Source organism: Spodoptera frugiperda, chromosome 12, assembly GCF_023101765.2.
Source record: "Spodoptera frugiperda isolate SF20-4 chromosome 12, AGI-APGP_CSIRO_Sfru_2.0, whole genome shotgun sequence".
Lineage (NCBI taxonomy): Eukaryota > Metazoa > Arthropoda > Insecta > Lepidoptera > Noctuidae > Spodoptera > Spodoptera frugiperda.
The window spans coordinates 9,369,878-9,390,783 of record NC_064223.1 but is presented as its reverse complement, the minus strand read 5'-3'; the positions used below and the strand labels follow the sequence as shown (position 1 = coordinate 9,390,783).

The window sequence follows — 20,906 nt, the reverse complement described above, 5'->3', positions numbered from 1 at the left end:
GGCGCCGGCGACGACGTGTCCTTGGGCCCATCGCTGGCCTTTCCTGTTTTGGACATGCAAATGTGCCGAATGTACATAAATAATAGATACTTGATACAGTGGACCATGCAAATCACCTCTCCCGACTATTGTCTGCCGCCCTTGGGGATTATACGACAGGTCGCACGTGGTTAGCATCGCTGATTGAAAACGAATTTCGATTTGATTACCGCTCACAGTTTACAGGGGTCGTAAACGTTTATATGTGGACCCAACTTGTATGTAAGTAGCTAAATATCCAGCACATACAATGTTTGTGGCGAACGTACTAGGTGCTTGGAGATAGTCATAGAAATAAATGGTATGGGATAATGGATACAATCTATTTGTCGGGTCCGCCTCGATGGAGCATTATCATGGAAACGACTTTATTTGTGAAATCTACCAAGACTCATAGAACGAAATAAGATGGTACCTAGTTAATAAAATTGTTAGTCGAGAAATTCTTTTTGTATTATAATTTTGTTGTGGCACTGGATAGGAATATTATTTATTAAATATTTTGCCAGTCATGCCTTATTTAATTATGTTGTACGAAGTATCAATTTTACTTATAGGTAGGTATTATTTCATAGAATGTCATGTACTTAATTGTGTTTCGATTATAGCCCTTGAAAATTGAAATGACTTTTGTTAAAAGCGTATTATTTTCAACCTTACGAAGTTAGATCGTTACGTTCGTTTGTGAGGAATAGCCTGAACTAAGTTGATCAGGTGCTGGCTGAATGGATGACGTTTTCAAGTCGTGTAATGCTTCGAGAGCGTCGCTACGTGTTGGACTACGAGCGAAACGTGCATAGTTCACGTGCCGGGAATACAACACACTGACTGATCACCGACTACACGATTAAGTCTCCATTCCTCAACGAATTTTAACGCGTTTTATAATCTTCTGCCATTGTTTAAGTCGATATATCAAATTATATGGAAATGTTGGCGATACCTGACTACGAATAGCTTTATATATCAATTGTTATATTGCGAGACGTTGATTATGTCAATGCCGTCGCGTCCCAATCTGTTGGCTGCTCATTGCTATGCCGGTTAGCAAGCCGTAAATTAACTGTCCATCACGTGGTGTGCCCACTTAATATATCTACCGGTGGCAGCCGCACTAGCCACGGTGGTCCACTCGACGCTAGGCACGCGTCATTATACATTCAATAGTTACCCGTTTTATTGTTATGGAAATGGAAATATACAAGACACAGTATAATTGTAATAAACGTTGGAGTTGACACCCACTGATTCGCTCCGCAACGCAGATATATTTCATTTAAATTTATTATGGTAATTCAGTACAATATTTTTAAAAGCTATCTGGATCTTGTCAAATAAGCCATTTGTTCCTGGCTCGTCCCCACTCTACGTCGCGGTGTAATTATGTGTTGGCAGTTTATTTAATATTTTTGTTTTTCCTCGCTTTAGTCATAAAAGTATCTTTATTTTCGTTGAGAATGTTTGTCTTATCTGAAGGGGAGCGTAAAATAAATTTCGTTTGATCAATTTGCAACGAAAATAATCTTATTTCTCATACCCTCCCCATATCGACCGCACTTGGGCGGGCGTTATCGCTCGAACAGAATTTTTATTGGACCCAAAAATATTATCTATACGGCGTACTTAATTTACTGAAGGGTAGTAAAAGACACTAAGTAGACACCTAACCATTATTTATTTACCTGGGTGAGGGGCCCATTTTTCTTTAGATTTAAAGTTTAAATATTACATCTCATTATTGGACAATCATTTTCAATTTAAATCTTTGGACATCTGAAAAGATTTATGTATAATGTAGCATGGTGTATGTATAATGTTTACATGTTTTCTAAATTTGATTAGAGCGCGAGCGCAGGGTGCGTCATGTTATTGTAAGAAGTGTTTTGACAGGAGTCACAAAGGGTCATTTAAATTTACACGCAAGATGGATAATGTGTTGGTCATGGATTAGGTTAGGGGCCACGTAACGATCTATTCAAATACTCGACAACATCGAATATTTTATTCATTAGACTCGTCGCTTTCTGACATCGAAAGAAATATGTCGCATTCAAAGTCGAGAAGTCATCGTTCCGTAATTGATTTTATGCTTACTATACTTACTACATGTCGATGGATGGCGCACGGCGACAAGAGAATCGAAAATAATGAGACGGGGTATCTTAAACATGACGCGTTTCCAAGTCATTAAGAATATTCTCACGCGGTGATAGGTGGCTCTGCTATCTCTGATTACTTGTAAGCTATTAATTTGGTTGTCGTCGACAGCACCGGCGGACCTCCCAGGTAGTGTCGTGTGGCGGGAGGTCGCACTCTTCCCTTATTTGACAACTTGTTACCGTTCAGAGATTAAGGCTCATTGTGCTCTAATGTTTCCCTCTAATGCGCTACACATTACGGTTTGGGTAAACACGCTCCCATAAATGGAGGGCCTCTATTAACCGGTGGTTCAAGTAAGATATATTTTTACTTAATAAGGGATTAACGTCAGATAAGATCTGGGGCTTTTATGATTGAAGGCCATCCTGTGCTAGCGACCTGATTGTTACACACTGTGTACTTCATAATATTTATCATAATCCGGCGTGGGTGTTTATTTATACGCCAGTAGCTGCTCTAGAATGCTTGATTCGTTGTGACAGTATCATTTAAACAGGTTCGGCAGCATTGTGTTTACACAAAAGAGATCGAAGATACTCTATTATTATTGTATCGTCGAAAAATAAAAGTGTCTCATAACTCGGCGCACATTGTGAACAATCTGGAGTAAAAAGTAATTCCAGAGGACTTTCATTAGTCGGTTATTTGAGCATGTAATGGGTTTCGCAACGTATAGTTATTAGCTTAGTTAGCAATTGTTATAGCTGTCATCTAATCAAACACAACAGTGGCTGCAGTTACGCGGAACACATTCCATTAATAGTAATGCCAATATTAAAGTGGAACCACAATTGCTGTTTCAAATAGCTGGCCGTTTGAGCGGATTGTGTTCGTTGTAGGGTGATTAATCAATGAAGTCGGCATATGCACATTTCTCCTTTGATTGAATTCCCTTCCTAAATACTTGGAGTACAAATAAGGGATCGTAGACGACTTTGGACCGCCGCGTTCGGGTCATATGGCAAATTTCTGCGTGGCGTCTGTCGCCACTGTATATTTCCCACTCCATTTTGTTACTTCTCTTTGGTGTTATATCTAGGCCTCAATCTGTCACGCAGCACGATAGTCGGTGTGCGGTTATCGCTCCATCGTAAATTAACTCAAATTATCTGTCTCCACCCGCAAACATTGTCGTCTCTACCCAGGGTATCGGAAGCGGCCGTTTTGTATATTAGTTGTGTTTTAGGGTTAATCACTTTGCATGTCTGTAATCTGAAAATGTTCTTTAGAAGTCTAGACAGTACTGTATACCGCTAGCGATATCCATTGTTTTATGGCAGGTCATTAAAACTGTGACTGTCGAGGTTTTTTAAAACAAAATCTTTTTTATACATTTCACAAAATCAGTGCAGTTTTAATAGTACCGTAATTGGAGAGCCATTCATGCCAGAGGTCAGATCTTTTAGAATATGAACGTTAAAATAAAATCCACGTTAACAAGCGCATTCGTCATGAATGGTTGCCATTTAAAAATATAAAATGAAATGTCATTCTGAAAAGCATTCGTAATGACACAAAATTATGAAGCCATTACAAGGCCGCACGTATGAAAGAGCTGAAATTAACGCACTTAACTGGCGGCCGTTTCAGGCCATCTATTAATTTGTGTAGACATTTCGCGTACGTGACATAAGTGTTTTGATGTGATTACAATAATATCTGTCATTTAAATCCGATATTGATTTCGCCTTGAGTCTATTGAAGTCAATGTGCGCACAATTAAATCTGTGGAAAGGTTGTGCCGGTTCGCTGGAGATTGGAGACGTATGAAAAATAATTTCCGGGCGCTATTAGAAACGGTTCGTGGGGAAAACAACAATTTGTTTGTTCAACTGTGTGTTATTGTCGATGGGGTTTATTGAGGATAACTTTTACGGCCTGTGGAATGAACTTTTGTATGTATCATCATAGAATGTTTACAGTGAAGCAAACAGTCAATATTTGACATTGCTCCCTGTGTAAACGTTAAACTCTGTAGGGGTTATGAAGGATCCGTTCCGTTATAAACCTTTTGACATGAACAGTTGTAGCGTGCGAAGAGACGTGCTTTTATATTAAGAGCAGGGTTTTATCGATGTTGTAAACCGCAAACTAGGTTATGTTTTCATAATTATAGAGTAATGTTGCCGAAATATTTGGAGCATACGTTGCTTACTTTCTTGCAGTATAAACTAGCGAATGACAACATAGTTCGAAAGTAGGTAAATCTAATTAGTGGCTATGTAGAGTTAGTTTTTGCTGCGGATTCTATAAAGGATATTGCCCGATGTTTCTGGCTGCGGTCGAGTAGCTACTGTTCATTAACATTCAAGTTGGGGTTTTGTTAAACTAAATATTTAAAATGTTTCTTCATTCGATGAGAATTTGGAAACCTCAGCCACTTGCCAAGCCATGCACGTTTTGAGAATTAACTACGGGAAATGAATTATCTTGAAAAACTGAGAATCTGTCGAACGAAACAGTTGTTGGTTTTAACTTTTTTCTAGTTCTTGTACTGGATTTCTTTCTTTTTCTTTTCTTTTCTTTTTTTGTAAAAACGTTGCCCCACACTAGGATTTTCTCCTGTGTCGTGGGTGCGTTTACAAACATACAAGTTCACATACACATGACACCCAGACCCGAAACAACAATTTGTGGATCACACAAAGAGTTGCTTGCGGGGATCGAACCCGCTTTGCACGGCAGCCAGTTGCCCAGCCACCGCGCCAACCGTGCAGTCATCCAGTCCAGATTTGTAACGGCAGACTTGTTTACTCTCGCAATAAGTGGTGTAGGTACTTCGGTATTCACTGAAGTATCGTGTAAGAATATGGGATCACATTCAAACCCTTTTGAGTATTCGATGAGGAATATTCGTTAAATCACAAGTGTGTCTCGTCTCTAAGCCGAGACAACATCAAAGCTGTTATACAGAGTGAGATTTTTTGATCGTGTTGCTTCTTGCTTGTGCATACTTTGGTAGACTCTGTTAGTTCCTTTTTCGACAGCTGGTGATGATTGATGTCTTTCGTCAGGTCTAGGGTTAGGCACGTGCTTTGTAGTTAACATTTTAGAACTTTTTTAGACTGGTTTAGATTTATATTATCTTTTTCTAAAGTAATATTATACAGCTGAAGAGTTTGTTTCTTTGAACGTGTTAATCTTCGGAACTGCTCGTTCGAAATTATTAATTATAGCTTTTGCCCGCGACTTCGTTCGCGTGGAATAGTGACTTCCGGCAAATTTTTGGTTTTAACCACATAGTTCCCGATCTCGCGGGATCTCTTCAAAAATGAGATGTGGAAGATATTCCAGGGAACTCTTCAAAAATCAACATAATGAGCTCTGCGTTTGAATTTAATAGATGTATACTCACTTAGGGCATTGAAAAAATAGTTTAAAAACGGACTTAAACTAACTTAAAACTAAAGAAAGCTACGAATTACGAATTTATAACAATTAAAAAAGAAACTATATTACAACCTATCCTCTATGCTATAATAACCAAGCTTAAACTAAATAATTTAAAAGAAACGACTTAAATCTAATCTAATTAATTTATAAATTAGACTTACAATTTTATTACAGTAACTACTAATAATCGATATCAAACTAAACCTACGTTAAAAAGTTTAACCAAAAAACCAGGAAAACCCAACAAATAAACTTATTAATTGACAAATACAACGAAACCAATTTAGAATATACGAAACAGCAGGACCACTACAGACAAATAATCATACGACTGATAATACACTTTTTCTACGATAGTACCGAAGCGCTCGGCCGATACCCAACCAAATGAATGTAACGAAACCATAGCGCGATCTATTTCGATCCCAACGCCATCTATCGAGGATAAAGACAACTTGGATTATTTATTTTTATTTTCATGTTACTCCGTTCGGGCATTTTCTTTGTATGCCTAAAAGTTTAATTATATTGATATTATTTTTTTCATACCTTTTTACTATTTATTTACTTTTTTAGATGAATTAAAACAATAACATGAACCGAAGTCGTGTAACGATCGACATAGAATTATCTATACTCCGTTAGAGCATTTTCTTTGTACTAAATGTTTTATTATATTGATATTATTTTTTTCATACCTTTTTACTATTTATTTACTTTTTTGATGAATTAAAACAATAACATGAACCGAAGTCGTGTAACGATCGACATAGAATTATTTATAAATAATTTATTTCTTATTTTTATTTTTTGATTTTTAAACTATATCTGTACCAAATTTCAACCAAATCCGTCAAATAGTTGCGGAGATTAATGGTATAAGCATAGAATGTTCGACGTGATTCTTTAATTTGACATAACTTTTTTATTTATGAACCGATTGACATGAAACAAACACTAAATGTAAATTTAAGCATCCCACAATATATTCGTGAAAACCGCATCCAACTCGGATCAGCCGTTTCTGAGATTAGCGCGCACAGACGAACAGACAAACAGACAAACAGACAAACAGACAAACAGACAAACAGACAAAAAAAAAGTTAATTACATTTTTGGGTTCGACATCGACATAACAATAACCCCTGCTATTTTTTTTATTTTTATTTTCAATGTACAGACAGCACTTTTCTACGATTTTATTATATGTATAGATTTTTACATTGGATTGGTAACTTACCAATGAATCTGACAGGGTATAAAACATCACGACACGGTCACTAGTAGCTAATATCTTCTATATCACTATAAAGTTCTTGTTTCCAAGGCCCAAGATGTAGACAGGCACATTATACAGGTTTTCTAAGAAACGTAACAATAGTAATTCTGTAGCAAGTTCCAAGTTTTTGCATTGCAACAATAGATTCAGATCTCGCGTATAGTTTCATGTAACGCGATATGGTAATTACGTCACGTTCCTGTCTGTATGCCGCCGCCTCTCCTCACCGACGGTTAAATACGACATACAAATGATTTAATGTAGATACTCCAGCATAAAAAGCTATTCCTTAATGTAAAAATTGGTTAGTGGAACAAAAACTTTATTGTAAAGTAGTAGAGTTAAAAATCGAATGAAGATTTTGAATGTTTTGGGTAGTTTGATGTGCTGGTAGCTGCTTAAATGCTGCCCGTATCTTGCTTCTACTAAATAGTTACCTAGAAGTACTTATGTACGTAGACTTATTTATTGATCGCCACGCTGGCCATATTTTATTCTGATGTTGAACTTAACTTTACGTTGATGTCCTACATAATTTTTATATTTAAGAAATAAAATAAATGTATGTGAATGTGCCTAAAATGCTTAAAAAGCCTTAATCTAGACACACGGCAGTGTGTCCGCCAAGTTCGAGCAAAAAAACCGACACACCGGCCGTGGGTTATATTACACGAACCATTTCGGGCCAAGTTCGACCCACCTATAACTCAAAATCTATTTTATCTACGCATATGAAATTTCTAGTATCTGTCGAGATCTACATACTTATCTAAAATACAAAATTTCATTAATGTACCTATTGTAGGTCTTGAGATATTGACGTCAGAAAATCGCTATTTTTACTATACACTCACTGACTGACTGACTGACTCACTCACTCACTCATCAAAAACCTAGACCACTTCCAATGGTCGTATTGACTTGAAATTTGGCATGGAGGTAGGTCTTTAGGTCAAGGTAAAGGAAAAAATCTGAAAATGGCCAAGTGTGAGTCGGTTTTAAAAATAATGAAGGTGTAAATTCATACCCCTAAGGAACTAAAACAAAAAAATTATCTATATCTTCCAATGGTCGTACCGACCTAAAATTCGTTACGAAGGTTTGTATTTAGTCAAAGTAAAGTAAAATAAGAAAAAATGAAAATAAACCTTACAAAAATAAATGAAATCCCAAAAACATAAATGTGAAAGGCTGCCAAGTTCGATAATATTGGAATGCTTCGCCTATAAAAGAAGTGAGATCTAAATAAGTACCAAGTTCCATACACAGACCTCAGTTAAAAATGATATAACTTGGCAAGTTTTAATAGAAAATTATATACTTGACTCATTGCGTTTAGTAGGTTTATAACAAAGTGTGTGAAAACTTGCCAACTTGTTATATCATTTTTAACTGTGTATGGAACTTGGTACTTATTTAGATCTCACTTCTTTTATAGGCGAAGCATTCCAATATTATCGAACTTGGCAGCCTTTCACATTTATGTTTTGGGTGGGATAAATGATTACTTATTAGATGTCAGTTTCAAAAAGAGACTTTTGCGAATAAAATTGGATTAAAAGATTAACTAAAGAACTCTTATGAAATTAACGTACGTCATATACACATTTAATAAATACAAGAATATTTACATTGAGAGTAAGAATAACATAAGTAAAGATCCTTTCATTGTTGGCGGTTTAAGATTAGTGAAGAATAAAACCCTCGGTATCAAAGAAGGCGAAATTCGAATTAAAAGAAACGTTGGAATTCTTTGTTCCAAACATAATACAACATCAAAGGGAATTTTTACTTTTAAATTGCAAAAGAAAAGTTGTTATTACTACCTAAGAGTCGTAAAATTATTAAGATATTAGTTGGACTTATCGAAACCCCTAAAGGTATTTTTCTGTCGCAAAAACTTTTTCAGGGCAAGGGCAATTATTAATTAAATTCACGGATATCGTAATTTATTATTTTACTTACTAAAATAAAGAGAAACAGTACTAATGCGTATATATTTTATTCATATGTTTCAAAGCTTGAAGATTATACCGGTATAGTGTGGCTCAGATTCAATCAATTTGTAATTTTCTCAGAGCCTCAGGGTTGTCTAGGCATTATTCAAATGAAAGCACTTAAGTCTGAGTACTATTTACTTAGAAATAAAGGTAAATAAATAATAAACCTAAAGCAAAAATGTCCTATAAAACTATTCTGTGAATACTCGCCGTTGAGTCTGTATCGAGTCAATTTGACGAAGTCCCTTAACGGAAGAAGCCCAACATTGTCAGTCCAATATCTTGGAAATATCAAGCAGTGGCACAATAAAACGTCACATATATCACACACGCGCAGTAGGAGACACATCAAGATATCTTTATTACTTACTTTGATAAATAGAACTAGAACTATCGCAAGTATTAATCGGTCAGTCACCTTCACTATACATAGTGTTGTTCAGTATCAGACCTCCGCACTGTGTCACATTAGACCCACGTTTAACATTACATAATGTGATGCCGTTAAATCGTTGATTACATTCGGCTCGAAGTGCGGAAAAGTCCCATCGCGCTAGTAATGATGTCGGCTCTGATTACAAGTCTGATTACCGACAAAACGTGGAGAAGTGCGAAATGAGAAATAACTGAAAGCAAGGCTTGTAGAAAAATGTACGGCAACGGAATTACTGTAAACGCATGGATGCACCGTCAATGTAAAGCCGGCTTGTCGTCACCACGCGTGTACTCGCTCACATGGAAAGATTTAAAAGGGGCGACGCGACGCGACGCCACGGGGGCGTGTGTAGGCAAGTCGATGTGCACCACGCATCACACGCAACGTATTTGAAAACAATCTTCAATATTATTGACAGTATTGTGTAACCCAGCGTGGCAGTGAACCTATAAATTGATTACGCACTCGACTAATTAATGCTATATGAAGATAGACTACGTAAACTATAAAGCATTTCTATTTCAAGAAAGATATATGTAGTTGAGAGGAATGTTTGATTGAGCACCCGTGAAGAATTAAAAATGTAAAGTAAATTCATAAAAATGAATTGCCGGAACAAATCACTGAATCATTTCCTGTAAACAAACTCCGAGTACTACTAATAACTTGGTTACTAGCACTTCCTCTATCGCTTCACAATTCCGAACGTATTTTAAAAACTTTACTTACTAAATATCATCCAGTCCAGTATATTGCTGAAACATTGTTTGTTCCTGTTTAGTTTTAATGAAAAACATGTTATTCTGTTCCGAGTTCTGGTGAAATTGCGGTACATTTACTAAATTGGCTCTTACGTTACGTTCAGTATACATAATGGAATCAGTTGGACTCCTATCCCAGTGTACAGTCCTATTTCAATTCCGACAGATTTGAAGTAATTAACTTTAGCATTTGGTATTTTTAATATAGTGGTAGAGTAGTCATCTAGAAGTCCCGTAGTTTGTCCCAGATGCATTATAACTGGCCGTAAATATCCACTTTTAACATGGGTTCTCCCTGCAGACCGCTACATAGAACAATCTTGGAAGGATATTGTTATATTACCACGCGTCCTCTGTTACGAGTCTCCTGGGATGTGACGGGGTGATCTATTCGTGGAGACTGCAGCTACTGGTAACTCCACAAAGTAATTGAAACAACCAGGACCTTTTTTCTACAGACTAAATAATAAGTGACCAGGATAATATGTATGTATAAAGTGATGTTACGACATATTAAATGATCACCAAGCAGACCACAGTCGCTCTGGTTTCGAAGACCATCATGAAATGTCTACCCTCAGACGATGTAATTTCTCAAGGGATGGCGAGCGTTTGTGTGATATTGTCATTTCACCTGAGATAGCTCAGAAGCAGGAAGATAATAAACCGTACGGCAGAAATGATGAAGCAGAAATAAATGCAAGCAATCATAAGTAAAAAAATACAGAAATATATGAAGCTCGTAAAATATACGATAAAGATACGCATCTATATAGAGTAGCCATTTATTACAGCAATAATATCTATATGATCGCACTAAAACGAAGGATTCTAAACTTATCTCAAAGTGTAATTACTTTGGGGATTATCTGCTATTAATTTTCTCATAGTCCATGTGGTTTTAGTCTGTCGTAATAATAAATTATTGGTTTAAAGCGCGTTGGGTGCCATGTGGCTTGTGATTCCGTCCCTTCCGTGTCTAACGAGGGTGTGACAGTCGCAAACTTAATTTACCATCTAATCTATTAACACGATCTTATCTTCTTTAGCCCAAATTCAACGTTTATTTTGCTTTCTTCCTTCCTGCTTAGCTGGTGGCACGTAGTCGTTGGTAGTCAGTTTATATATAATTACATTAGTTATGAGTGTTTTAGAAAGTGTAATATGAATAATTTGGTGTTTCGCTGTTTGTCTGAAAATGTAGTCATGTACATATTTCTTTTCTTTTCATCAACTTGGTTCTATTGGTGCCTTGCAAACCACAACGCTAGTGACTAGAGGCTGTAATAAAATCTATCTGACTCAAACCTCTGTCTATACGAATTTAATTTAAAAAGTTAGTTTGAGCGACATAAAAATTAATTGAACAGCGTTCAAACTTGCCGTAAACGAATTAATTACTTGGTTTTTGGTTACCGCGTTGACTGTCTGTATCGCCTTTCCAATTAGTAGGCATAGTACTGAAAAAAATAAATACATGTAATATGATATCTTAAAGCGCCACAGTACGTTTGATATCGCGTGGGAAATGGCGTTTAAACAAATAAATTATTCATCATATTGTGTCGTTTTGTATAAATTGAGATACGGCTTGAATTTCACATAGTTTTGTGATGTATTTCGTGTCGGAACTCGGAACTGCTTTTAGGTCAATAGGAAACAGTACGAAATTCTTGTCGCTGTTATCGTCGTATTTCCGACAAGATACTGAACAGATATTGAAGTAATCTTATCTGTGGCATGCACTGTATCAAACTATCAATACGTTTCACTTGTTAGTTGAGTGATTGAACCAGCACGCGTCTCCGCACACCGCGCCATCGCCACCACGGCCCGCCACTCAGTTGCCGTTGACGTGTACAACTATAAATTAACGACAATTGCACTAATTGTGCAGCTAATGGCTGTGCTCACTGACGCATTGTCTAGCTTCGCTATCCGAACATTAATTACCGCGCTATCCGGAAATATTTGACGCATGGGAATGCCATTTATGCTCCCTTTTGGCTTTAACTGTCCCTCGTTCGTATACTAACCGACTAATATTACGCCCCAATATTTTCTTTATTGTGTTACGTGATAGGATTTCTTGTACGTGTAACTAGGCAAGTTTCCGTTGGGCTCTTATACGAAACGAAACGTAACGTACAAATCAAATCAATGTTATATTGAAGTCATACACACACCCCCCTCGGGTGGAAATAACTGATGTTTATATTTGTTGGGATCGGGAGTCGCAAAGCGCATGTGGCCGGCTCTGAAATTGCTTTCAGTGTATAGGTCGCGTGAGGCGCGCCGCCAATCTGCGGCCGATATAAATCTACAAGCCTGCCGAGTTTCGAATAAATTGCAAACTATAAGGATCCGTGCAATTTGCCCTCCCACTAGTGCGGCCGTCTATCGGGAGACTAGCCACGCGATTTCGACGATTTATCATGTCAACCTCAAAGTTTTTTGTTTTACATCCATCTCCCGGCAATTCCGTATCAGTTAATTTGTTTTCCGATAAATTGCGGAACGTTTCGTCGTATATTTATGTTTTATGTTACGCGATCGTTTGTGGCGGTTCACAAAAACTTGGAAATTGAAAATTAAGTGGATTGCTTTTGTAATTAATGGGAGCAAACATAAAGTTTTCGTGTATATCACATAAACGAAGTTATTTGATAATGTAATGTTTTTATGGAAGTTTTATTGAGATAAAGGCACGTCTAGATAACGTGTGAGTAGGTACAATGTAACTTGAACTTTGTGAAATGTAATTTCGAACGTGTGGGCTGAACGGATGGAGTGGACGATAATGTGATTCATGAAAATAGGCAATTTTACTTTTATGGTAACATTAAAGTCTTCTTTAACTTTACTGCACCGAGTGTCTTCATATACGGCGTTATCTAAGTATATGCAAATATATAATCTAATATCGTGGCCTTACGAGGAGAGAGATAATATAAGGGGTGATTGTATTTTTTGTGGTCCCTTTATTTCTATATCCACGAAGAAATCACAATGTCATGCATATTAGACCTTGGTTAATTACAAATTACTCTAGTACATATTATTTAGTTCATAAAAAATATTTATTAACTAACAGACAATGTTCTCGCAAGAAAATAAACAAAACTTGTTTTATCAAAATGTTATTTTTATATTAAGGTAAACAATCTAGTTTATGAAACCAAAGTCCAAAGTGTTTCTGATGCGTAGGTGAATATGAACCGAAACTGATCATCTGGTGAAAGTTTATTTTACTTAGATTGCCGATTTAGGGCTTGAATATCCCGAGCTGCGGTCTACCTAGCGGGTTTACCGGGGCTCCGGCTCGAAAAGCCGGACTTAGACTTAAAAAAGGACTTGAATACACCATTTTAGGCGCATATTATTTTAAAAAGTAATGAGAAATTTAAGTAGTGGTACGAATAAGCGTCAAGATATAATAATGTCGTGGTTAATGGGCCTAGTCGAAAAAAAGTAAAATTCGTAACATTCTGTTTTGATGTGACATTTTAATAGCTCACAAACATTACGCTTGGAGGGCACTGTAACGTCCAATTATATTCTTTATTGTTTTAATTTCTCCTAATGTATTCGTCACTTAAACAAAGTGCCCACAGAGACAGCATTCTTGTCGAGTTCTAAAGAAACTGAATTAGCTCCACTCTGAACTATCTTGTTGAAGAAAACCCGAACCGACTCAAATGCGAAGAAAGTTTTGTGAAAGCACCCCGGTTGTTGAGTAAGGCATTTGACGATCTTTATCGTTCATACAAATAGCGCACTGAATAATATTCTTTGAAATTATATACCGTATTGTGTTTTGCACAAGTTTGCTTGGAAACTACAAGTGGACGCAGTTCTACAGTATCGCCCCAAAGCGCACGACGGGACGGCGCGTCGTTAATGTTGAATTCACAATTTTGGTTGTTAGTGCACTCTCCGTTGTAAAGGATAGCTGACAATAAAATCATTCCTTCGAGAAGAATAAGTTTGTTGCCAACTTAACTCGAAACTTGTAAACTATTCAAATGCAAACTTTCTAGAGTTCAGAATTATCTGTCGCCGTTCACTTACAATTAGGAGACACTGAATTATGTTCATTCCTTAATAAGGAGTCAGCTCTTTCTTGTCACTAACAAGTTGTGAAGCGAACATTTTATTAATTTAGTTACTGTTCTATTTGTGTGCTGTGACTGATTTATACCTACCAACATGACTTAAATTTATGTTCAAATTATACCGCAAAATTAGATTTCTTGGAACAATCATGTCTGTCACATGTGAGCCTATTGTTAGCCATGTCCATGCCTGGGTCAGTATGTACATTGTACATCTCTTCTGGTAGTATTAGAGTGGTTGTTATTCTTGGCTTCGTATGTTTGCTGGGGACGTGTTTGTGGTTAATTAATTTGCTCACTTCCCTATCCGACGTCTGTACGGGATCTGCCATCTGTCCATTTCAATATAACGCTCGGGTGAGTCAAGCGAGTGCCTAATCAAACGGTTACGCTCTGATTTCCAATAAACCTATTCCTCATGTCGTGATTGAACTATAATAGAAAGTAGGAACCTTTTTTAAACAAACCCTTTTGGAAACGTTAATGGTGTCGTTTACGATCTGATTTCATTGGTTTGTCTATGTTTATGTGTCCATTGGGACGCGGGAACAAGTCAATGGAACGGTTCTCGTTTGGTCCGAATGTATGTGCTATATACGAGAGTTATATGAGGGATGTGTTAAGAGACACCGGGTGCTAGTGATCTAATTGTTTTGGTTCGCGAGTCGGGCCGGGCGCGAGGCGGCACATGCTGCCGACACGCGGCCCTAATAAATAGGGCCGGCTCCGGATAGTGAATATCAAGTCGTTAGTTAAACGCTTGGCTAAATGGCAATCATCGCACAAACTTTTTGTTTAGCTAGCTTTACGTTTTGTTAAAGTTACAGGTATAACGATGTAGGTGATTTATTATTTCTACAAAAGTAATAATTGGAACTTCGAAGTAAAACCTCCAACTTTGTTGGTGAATTATAAATATGATTCTATTAAATATTATTGTCAAGTACGGCCCTGGTATTTCCTTATCGGCGCCGGCGTAGACATGTTTGTTTTCTAGGGCAATAGTTTGTCAGATTGTGTTTAATTTAAGAGCGCACGCGCAGGCTTAGCGTGGAGTGACAGCTGTGCATATTCCTACCGCAGCGCGTCATTAATGCACCACTTTAGCTTCCGTTCTACATGCGGTTAACTTTAGAATTATTAAACTTATACCAAGTAGGTAGCCAATACCAAATAAGTATGTACAGAACAGAGTTACAAACATAACGTAGGCGGCATGATGATTAAAATGTCACCTCGTTTATGCTGACACCGCAAACGTCCGGGAAATCCCACAAGACGTAAGTTATGTCCATAAAAAATTCACCGTGAAACGGTCGTTTGACAAATAGGGGACACCCGCAGGGTCCCTGGAGTGGTGGCCGGTAACGAGCTGCCCTGCTAGTCCGGCACACAGACTAATGTTCCCACTTTGCACGTACCATTAATGTTGCCGCCCTGACCGCCCCTATCTTAGGGTGCACATATTGCATCTTTTATCGCGTTAGCTTTCTCCTTCAAAGGGAAATTGCGCAGAGAATGATTCATCAATTTAAAACTTTTCAACTGGATCGTAACTAACGAACAGAATCGGTTAAGAATTTTATTAATTTAGGATTTAATAAAAAGTTATCTAACGAATGAAATCCTAAACGGATCCATTGCGTAACTTTTGAGTTATTCAAGAGATATCGTATTTTCTGCTTGGAACACCAATTTTTTTTTGTGTAAGTATTTTTTGCAATTCGTGGACTTAAAATACATAATTTGGGCGTAATGTTTCCTGCTGCTCCAAACGGAAAATGTCTTTGTTTGCTCGCGGATGCTTATTACGACAGGTCCGGAAAATTCGTTCCGGCATGAAAGCGCTGGACCGTACTTAAGTGGGCCAGCTATTGTACAGGTCGCCAGTGCTTGCCGCTACAATATATAAAGCTTTTTGTTTTATTACTGTTATGTATCAACATCGCCAACACGCGTTTATTTAATGGTCCTCCTAATTCGGCGGCCCGCTGAGATTCTTAGGAAAATATACTTAGTACGAGTGTACAGCTTAGCATACATGTTTGTTTATTTACGCAGCACGGGCCGCGGGTTTGTCTTACAACATGTTGTTCCACGGCCACATGTGGCACGGCCTGTTTGATGTTCTAGCCAACAAAAGGTAGAATTCTTTCAGCGAATTCAAAAACGTCTCAGTTCGAGTGTGGCTGGCGTGCATGGATGCACTGGGAGGGTGTCGCTTTGTCGTATCGGCTGACATCTACAAATATAGTCCGGGAGGTCAGGCGCCACTTGGGAGGCCTTCGGAACTTCTCCACTGAAGACCACTCCACAGATTGAAACATTCCACTTGATTAATTTACACCGAAAGCGGGAGATGATCTAAATAAGTGGTTAGTTGAAGTTTGTTCACGCTCACCGAATACAAAATGTGTTGTAGTTAATCAAAAACTTGCTAATGTACGCGATTGTTCGGGATTTTAATTAATTGTTTTATGTTAATTGGTGTAACATATGTAACATATTTTATAATAAACAGTAAAATGTGTTAGGTATAAATAAATAGTTCAATGTTAAAACTAACGATTAAGTAACGAAATAGAAATTAAATGAAGGAAGATTAATATGCATAATGAGAGAACTTATGATTATGTGATGTGTTTGATCGAACCTATTGTGTGAATGTTATCGTACCACATCTTATTTACACGCCTTAGATCACGTATGCAGTGGATAAGTATCAGCTCTATGCACAACATGACACACTTTCTATTAAAAGAAATACCTACATACACATAACAGATTAAACTAGCTCACTTATCGATCGAGACATAATTCATTCTAGGCATATGACCGACATATTGACTCGCCCTTCTAACTACACGATAAAAATGCAAATACATACCCAAAACACGCGTCACACACGCCAATACACAACTGATAAGAGGTAATCAATCACTATTTGATTAATTAGTCTTATCAATAAGTGATTACAGTACACTAACTTATACAGAATGAAGTTATTGGAACGTTCATTGTTTGTGTTCCATTTCATTCCGATGATGATAATGGAAATTATAGAGATGAATGCCAGTAGGCGAACTTCCAAATGTATTGGCGTTTCGTGATTGCGATGAAACGTCGGTGCAATCGTCCGTGAGTGTACGTTCAACTGAATAAATGCATGATTTTCCATACCTAATGTACGATTAAGTGTGTATGGAAATAGCATGGTGTATTGTTGGTAACAAGTTATCGCCTCTGGCATCGATGTGCGTGTGTACGCCGCTGTTATAATACTGTAGTAGGCTTGCACTGTGACGGTGATCAATCACTCGTGGAATACAAATTTACTCGGGCCCTACGCTCGGAAACATTTCGGAAACAGGATGCAAGGCAATTCACTTTATTGCTTTATACATAACCATTTCTTCCTTTACGGATGGTCTAATACATATAGAGCTATCAAGTATCCAGTACCTGTGTAAGGAACGGGCCTTGTATTTCTATTGGCGTACAAATGTTTAACATTTATCACGTCTACAAAAATATCACTTTCAGCTTCAATTAGCTTACATAAGACGAAATTCCATTACATATTTTTTCTAGGAGTCTAGACCACAATTTTAATAGGCTTTAATCAACTCAACTCAGCAGTCGTCACTCCTTAATTATCACTATACATTAGCAGTGTAACAAACGTTAACAAAATGAAACACGTAATAAAAATCAATTAGAGTGTGCAGTACAAACAGCAAGTTCAAGGGAACTCCATTGTTTTCCATAAACATGTCGTGTAAACATGCAATAAAGGCAATCGCAGTCCGGCTCACGGTTTCGTTACGTTTCCCATTACCATTGATAAACGTGAAATAATGACAGGTCCGACCGGTCCCTAGTTAAAAATTAAGTTCTTCTGTCTACCAGATGCGATCGCGGCACGCATCTGGTAACGGCGCGCGCGCAACTACATTGCTTTCCCACGACTTATTGAAAAACCAGATATAAGAAAGATATGGTCATGCTTTACTATTAACTATTATAATCAGTGAGCGAGGAAGTATCAATGATTGTACGCCCACTGAACTGTGTGTTGCGTATAATAAACTGCGCTTCGGTAAACAGTAACTAATTGGTCCGGCCGGGCCGGTCGCAGACACCGATGACATCTGATTACACAATCGGATGTATAAGGACAGATTTATATGAGATTGTGTCGTGTTTCAATTTGATAGCTTACTAATTGGATTAAACGCATTGGTGCGGTACGCGTCAACCATAGCTTTCCTGGGAAAGAATTTAGATGCTAATCGAAATGTCAGCATACACGCGCAACAAATACATTCATAATACACAACAAGACTGCGGCGTATTTAATATGAATCTAATGTTCTTAATTTATTCATGATATTGAAATTTATGTCGTTAGCTTGTTACTTGGGTGCAGTGATTATAGGAGCCGTGGCCTGTCATAAAATCATATGCATCGCTGAGATTTATGCTTTCCGCTGTACTTAACGACATTTATAATAATATCTTCATTACGTAAGACATTCGAAGCTCGAATGTGTGCTCTCAGCCACGCTATAACACTTTTTGTAATTGATTGCATTGTGCGCTGGGAAAAGAATCTTTTCAACCGGTATAGTAAAATATTTGATCATTAACTTTTGACTTTTAAAGTATTGTCGCTAAGTACATTCGTACATAATATTTTATTACTGTGCCAATAGAGTTCATTTACATATTTGGATAATATATAATTTGTGTTTGAATATTGAATGTGTGGGCCACCTACGGCTGGGTGTTGGTGACAGACTGCGTGTATTGTGTGGGACAGCTTAGCTTTAGATTGCACATTAGAGGCACGGGTCACGTCTCCAGGTACATCCAGACGTCACGCGTGCCGTTTCCGGCGAACAGCGGCCGTAACGACACATGTGCCGGTAGAACGGCCGGCGGAACAGCCGGACCGAATGCTAAGCCCATCGGCTCATGCAAATCAAAATTTGCTTTTATAGTTTTGGGTTTGTCATAAATTAAAATTAATGGTCTCTACTATTGTTATTTGTGTCTTGTTGTGCATCCTTTAGTTCTGATATGCATCTGTTTGTCATATTGTTGAGTAATGTTTTGTCTCTGGTTTGGTCATGATTGCAATCGTAGAGAAGCTTCCCTGTTCGCAAATTAAGTATTTGAATGTGCCTGGTATTCATTAATAATCTACAAATATTCAAAACTATAAATAATTGACTGACGGAAGTAGAATATACCGTACACAAGGATTGATACGTATTACGTACATAACTTGGCTGTCACGTTAGCTGATGTCTTCATATTAAATAACTGACGACCGCAAGCACGCTAGTCTGCACAGCTACCGTCACTTGGAACCAATATACTGAGCAGCGATCGAGAATTCCGTATTATTTGGAAGTTCTACTAACTAGTTACCGAGTAACTAATAGTTTCGTGAGGTTACGTTCGGATATTCCTAAGTTCAAGTCGATGGTGGATTGTACCAGAGATGAGGCATTCCGTAAGTAGATCCCATTATAATAGAAAAGCATTTATGTTCAGCTATGCATATTGAGTGTTTTGGTCTAGAATCATCAAACTGTCAGTTTTAACTGTCGAGTAGTTTAAGATGTGCCTGATTTGATGAGTGATACAATTACGACGTCTGCAGATTGGCCGACGGGCGTCGCGTCGCGGCTCTAGTCGCAATAATAAACTACTCCCGCGACGAGGGTCGTGCTCACCCTATTACAGACAGTGGGGTCACATTGCCCTCTTTGATGTTACTTTACTTCTTAATCAAACCTATTTATATCCACTCGCAAGAACATGTACACGTTGAACCCATCTCGACCTTAACTTTTATCGTTACGGTCCAAATTAGCAAAAGGGTTCGTGATCGTGACAACCTTATTTCGCTCTTTAATAAGATTTTTTTACTGTAAACAGTGCTCCTGATGCTTGCCCAACAAGCAGAAAATTAAAAATTTGCAAACAACCCCCAGGGATTCTGTTTCGAGAAACAATTTTCTGTTCCTTCAAGATTAACTCGGGGGGTTAAACAAGTTAATGGGTGGGAAAACAATGTGAATAAATTAATGTAGATATGTATGCGCCCACTGAAAGATGTAATGAATGGGGCATGGATGGACTGGATTAATGATAAGTTGTCTTTCTGTCGCCCATTAGTATGATTTGGCCAGCGTATCTATTCTGCTATGCTAAGCACCGACGCCGGTGCTAGGCGTGTGGTTTCTGGGAACACATTGCGAATGCAGTACGCACAAATGTTCCCTTTATGTTCGGCACCGGCCCGCCGGCCGCTGTCGCACGCCCGGTTTCATGCGATCAAAATTCAGCCCGCACATGCAACACGACTCTACATTTTTTTCCCATCTCCCTATTGGACAAGTTAACACGTCGATTGGAGGATGTCGAAAAAACTTAAATGATGTTCTCGGTAGTGGAGACTACGCGCTCAGACTGCATATAAACGCTTACTTAGCACATTTCACAAATTATCGTCCCCGTGTTACATCTTTGACATTCCTGACACATTTCCTTGTCTTCGTTGTACGCAATTAGTACGCTATCATAATATAGCTTTATGACGAATAATAAAAACTAAGCGTCATATTAATGTTCCGGTAGAAGCGCGTGGCCGTCGCGTGAGTGCCCCTCATCACAATAAATACATTTAATTTTACTATCGCTCATATTTGT

The 20,906-nt window shown here is 37.9% G+C and overlaps 1 protein-coding gene across 5 annotated transcripts in view; it reads left to right on the top strand.

The window, feature by feature from the left end:
- LOC118262238 (heparan-sulfate 6-O-sulfotransferase 2) overlaps positions 1–20,906 on the top strand; it is a 70,051-nt gene that overhangs the window by 14,010 nt on the left and 35,135 nt on the right. The window lies entirely within an intron of this gene.